At 33.0% G+C, this 8610-nt stretch overlaps 1 pseudogene; it reads right to left on the bottom strand.

Moving 5' to 3' along the window:
• Window positions 1-2983: 2983 nt before the first annotated feature.
• LOC127093610 (peptide-N4-(N-acetyl-beta-glucosaminyl)asparagine amidase A-like) lies at window positions 2984-4781 on the bottom strand (annotated as a pseudogene).
• Window positions 4782-8610: the final 3829 nt, after the last annotated feature.

The following is an 8610-nucleotide window of genomic DNA, read 5'->3' on the forward strand; positions in this document are numbered from 1 at the left end:
AGTGACTTCATGTTATTCTTCTTCCATACTTGAAAGATGTTCGTAATGCATAAACATGTTATCTATTCCGACATGAAATATGTTTGAACATGTTATAATGTTAGCAAAATTCTTGTAGTGTGTCATTGTTATGATAACATCTCTATTTTTGGCTTGAGTGGTGGTAAATCTATATATCGCCTTGCTAGAGCACATGCATGTGCATCATTTCGGGAGCACCAAAAGTATATGTGCATCATTTCGGGAGAACCAAAAGTATATGTCATGTTTGAGTGGTGATAACATCATTTCGATAGCAACTCAAGAGTTTTTGATTGCATTGTATCCTTCATCTTTCATGTTTATTGTATATGTTATTTGGCATAAGTTGTGGCAACCATGCTATATTGTTGCTTTAAATGATTTTGTTTATGTTTAAGGAATTTTTCAATATTTACATAATTCTATGTGAATGTTGTTTTTATTGATGATCTTATCTTTACAAACATCTTTGTGTGTTATATTGGTATATGTGTGATATAAGATACTTCTCATGAATTACTTTGTCTCTTTTTGATGTTGTCAAAGGGGGAGAAGCATCTGCAATATAAGTTGGGATGCATACATTCAGGGGGAGCCTTCATGAAGACACAAAACACATTATCTCAAGTTTTTCTATCATCAAAAAAGGGGAATATGTGAGTACAACTTTCCGTTAGATGTATTTTGCATGATGTCAAAACTAGAATACTTTAGCGTTTATGTATATTGAACGGTATCCTATGATTCTAAATGTGCATCTTAGCATTAGGAAGCATAAAAACATTTGAAAATAAGCTGGAAAAAGTTTTATGCATCAAAAATGAGTTTTTATGAGCAAAACAATCAATGCGTCGACACATACATGCTTTAGGTCGACACATAGAAGAAACATTTTTATATGTGTCGACACATCCCATTTTTTAAGTCGACTCATGTACCTCATTTTTAAAGCATGTAGCTTATGTTTGATATGTCGCTTGTATGTGTCGACTCATGACCTATACAGGTCGACACATGCATCGAACAGTTCGACACATGACTTACATAGGTGACACATGCGTCGTAATTTTTAAAAAATTCATAACTTTTTCAAATCTTTTGCATTCTTTTTGCCTTTAAACATGCATGAATATAATACTTCATACATGCATCATTTCTAGTAAGGTTCTAGAGTAAACCTACACGAGACCGAGATTTCAAAGTGATCTCACCATCTTTAACCTCGTTCTATGCATACACACAAACAAACTACACATAATCATTCTTTGTTTGTGTGCCGTCTAGAATTAGGATTGATAACTTCCAATTTAGGTTGATTGAATTGTAAATTGGGTTGAGATCTTTAAGGGTTTCAAATAAGAAAACCAAGGTGGAGTTATCCTTCAAGATCAATTTGGGATTTAACGGTTTTGGACAAGATTACGCAATTTGAATCTGATTGAGTAAAGACTTTGAAGTACGAGAGGTTCTTGCAAAGGAGTAGTGTGAGACGGTTGATCATATTGATAAATCTTGGGTTACAACAATTCACAATTTGGATTTGATTCAGTAAAGTCTTTGAAGAACGAGAGTTTCTTGCAAATGAGTAGCGTGAGGCGGTGGATCAAATTGTTGGGTTATTTGATCAAGGGAAGAGAAAATGTCAGAATCAACATCAAACTTAGGGTTTGTAGTGTTAGATTGCTACATTTCTCTTGTATACATACTTTTGCAAAGTAAGGTTAATTTCATTATCTCAATTCGAGTTCGAATTAAAGGCAGACGTACTCATAGCGAGATCGATTGGGGAACTGCCTAAATAAATCTTCTCTCTCTCTCTCTATCTATCTATCTATCTATCTATCTATCTATATATATATATATATATATATATATATATATATATATATATATATATATATATATATATATATATATATATATATATATATATATATATATATATATATATATATATATATATATATATATATATATATATTCATCGATTTTGCGATCATTTTTGAAAGAGATTTTATTGAGTTGATCACAATTCTTTAGATTGTGATTGGATTTGAAGATCAACAAAACCACACAAATTTTCAAATAAAATCGATTGCACAGAAAGTGTTCGATAATTTGTCTCATTAGAATTTTTTGTGTGATTTATCATTGGGAATAGTCTCTAATTATAGTATTAAATTCAATTGATTTTGATTGATAAAAGTCTTTGATCAATTTGTGTTCATTATCATATGTTGATAGCATTTACGCATATTTGAGCTTTTCGATAGAGGTTTTATTAAACGATTCGATCCGGGTTACTTCCGCTCGCCATAAATTTTTCAGAATAGTTTTTTGTTAAATTTTTTAACTTGTGATCTATTCACCCCCTCTAGTTCAAAGTCTATCATCTAACAATTTGCCCACTTTGTCTTGATTCACCAGAAGATCTTGACCATTTTTTCTACTTTGTCCAGTTGCCTCAGAGTTTGGGTGTTCATGCAAAATTGGATTAGTATTGGTATTATCCCTCCTCAACAAGATGCTATGTCTCACTTATTTGAATTCTTATTTGGTTGTCAGTTAGATGGTCTATATGGTTGGCAAGAAATGAAGTTCTCTTTAAAGAGGATCATAAAGATGTAGCTGACATGATTGTTTTAGCTAAAGAAGTTAGCTTGGGACTCGTTAGATGCAAAAAATTTAGGTTCTTTAGATTTTACTTTCCTTAATTGTGTTCTTTAGTGATCCCGTCTTCTCACATTGTATATGAGTTGAGGATCCCTAGTACTCGATTTCAGTACAACTTTACTTATCCAAGAAAAAGAAAAAAACAAGACTGGCCAAATACAATAATAATCAGAAAATAATAAAGCCTAATAAATAGAGGGGAAAATATTTGGAAGAATTGTGTGTCTCCATTCTCAATGCAAACTGAACAGAATTTTATTTGACACAGAAATAACATCCATGACTAGAGCTAGAAAGGAGAGTGATTCCTTTTGTTGCATGAATTTTTTACTATATCGTATAGAATTGTGTAATTTGAGCTTCCAACGTTTCTGAAGTAACAACCTTCATTGCTTTCATATCTGTAATCTTGTTGTGTTTCTCCCACTCCACTAACAACCAAATTGTTTTCAACCACCATTTTACCCCGGCCATTCAGCACATTTTTCAGAAAGCTCTGTGAAAATCCAGAATCCTCACTCTTAGCCTTATTCACATCAAATCCTAATGTAACATTTGAAACAGCTATAAAACCGCCATTGTCTTGTTCTAGTTCATCAGAATCCAAGTAAAGGGAAAAATTTCTGGTACTGTCATCGACCAAATCTAGATGCGACGATGGAAGTTTAACACGCACAGCGTCGTTGAACAATATAGTTTGATTCAGTTTGTTTCTCTCCATTCTTCCTAAATATCATTGAACTGTAGTAACTAAAATCTTGAACAGAACTAGTTGTGATATTACCAAAGGAGGATCTGATCCATCCACTAGACAAAATGGATTTCTTTGCACTAGTCAAGAACGTTCCGTTTAAACCGTTGAAATTGGATGCTATAGATTCAATCAAAGGTTTGTCAATGTGATTCACTAGTACTCCTTCCGTTCTAACGCTCTTTGCGTCCAACCAAAGATGTAAATTTGCATCTATATACCAAACATTCAATGCATTTGTTACCTTGAACCCAATCAAATGATTCTTTCCATCCAATATTTCGCCCAAAAAAGGCGTAATTTCGATATCATAGGATGGAAGATCAAACGAACCAATGCCGGTAATTGGTCTCCACAAGAGAGGATTAACCCCTCCAGTGTAGATCACAGTAAAAGGCCAAACAGAACCAACAACTTTATCATCAAGAGTAACTAAAACCTCTCTAAAGGGTCCATTACCAGGTGAATTCGTTATGTTATTTGCAGAAAGATATTCATTTGGAGGATTACTATACCAAAACTCATCATTCTCATGAAACGAAACATAAACCTCTAACACAGCCCTATAAGCATTTTGCGGAACACTGAATTCCTTCAAACCAACATCAGTTGAATTTTGAATATTGAACCACAACCCATCATTTAGTTGGAGATTTGTTGAAATGGGCAAGATCAAATCAGCGTGAGAATCACTTGTAAATGCTAAAGGATTCAACTTTTTTGTCTCATGAGTGTTGACATGAAAAGGGTAAAAGTGAATAGTGATATCAACATGATAAACACCAGTGTAAGTTTTGTCGACAACATTTCTTAAGAAAACAGCCAGGGTTTGATTTTGTTGATGATGATTGAATAACAAAGAATGATACCTTGTGATGTCCTTTTCAACACTCCAAACAATTCCAGTGGCTCTTGGTTCTGCTGTACAGCTTCTGAGCAACTCAACACCACTAAGCCAAACACCGAAAATGCGATCATATTGTCTTCCTTCACACGTTGCTTTCCATTCGAGAACAACTTTGGAAAACTTTTTGGACGAACAATGAGAGGGAGTGGTGTAGTTAGCAAAAACCGGGGGGTTTCCATATGTGTGACCGAAATCGTGTTGAAGAATATGGTATGAACAAGGTTTTGTTTTTGGGAGTTCAATTGGTTTTGTTACCTCAAAGTATTTGGTTGGTGATTGTGGAGTATGAGAATCATCTGAGATTGTAGATTGAGAAAGAAAATCTGAATTTAGTTGCTTGATTTTGTATAGATTTGATGCAGAAGTTGGATGGTGGAGAAAGGAGAGAAAGAAGAAGAGGAAGAGAAAGGTTAAGAAAATATGGTTCATCGTAGAAGAAAGCTATGGAATCTTAGGAAGTGAGGATAGAAAATACTCCCTCCAAAATAAATATAAACAATTTACATGAAAAGTTTATGTACTTAGTTCAAAATTATAACTACATACATCAAATTTTTAAATGCTTATTTTGTTTATATTCAAAGAGAGTATAGAGAAATATTAATGGAAAAATCTTAAGAAAGGAATGTTAATAACATTTCTTTACTAACAATTATTAAGAATAATAAGTACATAAATAGTAAATTTTTAATTTTAAGAATATTTTAATATTAAATTTATATAATTTGTCTACTTTTTACAAATATTTTAAAATATTTTACCCAATATAATTTATGATTTCTCTAAAATATTATAAAATAAACAAAATTAAAAATTGCATCGAATAGAATTTTGGTAGATTTAGTTAGATAATTTAAATTCAATTTATTTTTTTATAATGTTTTAGAATTAAAGATATATTAAAAAAGTTAAATATTTTTCACTATTTTTTCTAGAGACTAACAAAAAAATATTTATTAGATTAAATCGTGAGTATATAAGACCTTTATTTGTTTTACTATGTAGTTAACCTATATTAGACCTCCAAAAATTTAAGACGGTTTTTAATATACCGGACTGTCCATATGACCTAATAAGATCGATCCAATTCAAAGGCTCAATCTAGAATTCACTTGCTCAAGATTGATGAATAAGTAGACCCTCACCACGGGGTCGCGTACTAGAGTCATGCATGAAGCTCATCTCATTCATTAGAGTCAATACAACGGTCTCCCGTGTTCTACGATGTACTCTCCAGAAGTGGTTCTATCTATCATTATGAATTTTTATAATCACTAGACGTGCTTTCATATTTTATCTCTTTTTCAACTTTGGAGCTTCAAGTTCCCTTTCTTATTTATCGCTAGTTTAACACTTCATATGGGACTTGACTCTTCTAATTGACGAGGCTTGAGATAATTTCTTGATCGAGTACCATCATTAAAGAATGTTAGACAGTTGTCACCAAAGACTTCATCGAACATTGTTTAACCTAGAGTGTTGTCGTCATTGATATGACTTGTTATTTGATCTCACAAAGAACATCTTGACCATTGAACCATATTAATATGTAAAGACTTCACAAAATTATGTTTGATATAAAATGTTGTCATCATCAAAACCAACAGGATCATGTAACTGTTATAAACACTAGTACATGCATAACACATAATCTACACAAATATATTAACCATCCCTCTTTTAAAATGTAAGTAGTACTGAATCGACAAAAATATGCACACACAAAATTTCACTTAAGCTATGGGCTCCCTCGAGTCCCAACTTTTCCCCAAACATGTAGTATGGTCTCAACTCCTTTTTTTAACATATTTGAATTCGTCATATGTGTCTCCACGACTACCACTACTTCGGTGAAGCGGTCAACGTATTTATATAAGGTTTATTTCTTCCACTGAGTGACCCTAATGAGTATAACCATTATTGTGGGTTTCCTGTTTTGGGTGGTGAATTGAGAGGTCAAAGCTCCACAAAGGTCCTTCTAAGAATATATGCTTCAATCTGGGAGGGTCTTGAACAACTTCATCGTGTACCCAGTTAACGTTAATGCAAATAGATTATGCTTTAGCGTCCCTTGGGCGTGATAATAGTCTAATTGGTTATCGATGTGTTTAACAGGTTCATTAGAGTCTCTATTTTCGTTGTAGCTCTGCAACTTCGAAGGCTTCTCTAATGACCTTAAAATCTTGCTATCAAGGATAAGAACAATCATATGGTTCCTTTTTCGCTCCGAAACCAGAGCGTCTTCATCATACCTCTCTCTCTTTCTAGGACGGTGGACCTTTAGGGGATTTTAGCTACAATTTTTTCCTTTAGGGTTGGGGGATGAATCCTATGTCTTCCGTGAAAGTCACGAGCATGCGACCTTAAAGCTTCTCCTTGTGGTACTGAGGCTAGTTTAGGAACAATTACTTGATTGCCTTTGGAGGCTGTCTCTCGCATAATATTGTTTCTTAGCATGACATGATGCAAACTCTCTTCAATTTTATAGAGCTTTTCTACCAAGAATTGAGAGTTATGTTATTGTGCCATATTATAAACATTGTTTATAAGATCGAAAGTTTCCTATATCCCAAGGTTGACCTGTAACAGCTAAATGACATAAAACATTTCCTCTCCTGGTATTGTAGGTAGTGGTGGAGGTTGATGTGATTGTTTTCCTTTGTGGAACCGTTGTATAAGCTCGAATAACCAAAAGTCTTGGAATGCTCCTTGGTTAACTCTTAGTGGATCATGAGTTTTATGTGAATGATTGGAAGGAGATGCTATTAGGACTACACCTTCCTCTATTTGAGGATGGGGAGGTGGAGCTTTATTAACTGCACTGACGAATTACAATTGAACGATATATTTAGTGGCTTTGGATGCCGTTGTGGTTGATGAATCGAATGATGGATTTGTTGGATGTTGAAGAAGACCACAAAACTTTAAGAACGAAGATCAAGAAATAGAGATTTGAACTTTATCATAAAGGAGATATGGATCTTTGGATTAGAGGAGATATCAATCATATAAATACATGAGAATCATATTTCGTTTTCCATAGACGACACCATTGTTCTACGGTGGAACCAAAGATGTATGGTGAGTGGAGCAATGATGCTTTTCTACGATGGACTTGAGCTTCAGATGTGGTGGAAAAGGGTCTGACCTGCAAGGTTAAAACTCTAATAGCTAAGTCAAAGAGAGAATGAAAAATAAAGTGAGAGTAAGAATGAATTTTTTTTATACTTTAGAATGAAGTGCCTTTCACTTTATATATTAGGAGCGGTTAAAATCTCCAACGACAGACACAACGTACTACACGAGCAGTCGTCTGATTGATCTAGACGGTGAGTGATGCATCAAAGGAATGATTTATCTACTTTGGGTGAGAACAAGCATGCACATATTCCTCACGTTCGCGTCCCTCATTCTTTCCTTTGGGTATTTCCATCTTGGACCTTACAGATGATCCAAAACAATAACTATTAAGGCTAGAGTTTATTATTGAGAAATATTATTTTTGTAACTCATTTTTAATCTCTTATAACAATATTTTGAGGTATAGTCGAAGAGTTTCTTTCTTCCTCATAGTAGATAAGTTTAATTGAATTGGATAAACAAATTATGTGTTATAATTTTTTATTTTATTCTTTTTCTGGTGTTGAAATTGCTACAAATTAATTTTGTTTGAGACCATTTATTTTATTTTCTACTGTTATTTGTCTCACACATAAAAAAAAGTCTTAATATGGTAAAATATTTATTTTACAATATTATGTGTAAAAAGTGTTAATATCATGGTACTTATAAAAGAAGACAAATCTTCATGTTTAAATGTTGAAATATTACTTAAATTCATGAGCTTTTGAAATTGTTATAGTATTTATTAAACACAAATATAAAAATATTAATGTATCAAACAAAACATTGGGTTGAGTCTAGGATTAGGTCTCTATCATTTGATAATTATTATTCTTTGCACATTTTCTTTTCTTTTACACTCTTGGGTTAGAATGTTGTGAGTTGCGAGTTAGATATTTGATTTAGAATGTGTGCGTGTATTGAGACTAATGGTGGTTGATGGTAAATTATGTATTGTAATATTTTTTCACATAATATTATTCTCTAGTTATTAGATAGAGGTCGTGGGTTTTATCCAATTTTGAAGTTTTTATGTTATAGTCTTGTGTTTTTATTGTGTTCATTTATTTTTTCTATGTTTATTTTGTTGGTGAGTCTGGGAGAATCAGGAACACCAATGAGACTAATGCTCCAG

Source organism: Lathyrus oleraceus, chromosome 6, assembly GCF_024323335.1.
Source record: "Lathyrus oleraceus cultivar Zhongwan6 chromosome 6, CAAS_Psat_ZW6_1.0, whole genome shotgun sequence".
NCBI classification, from domain to species: domain Eukaryota; kingdom Viridiplantae; phylum Streptophyta; class Magnoliopsida; order Fabales; family Fabaceae; genus Lathyrus; species Lathyrus oleraceus.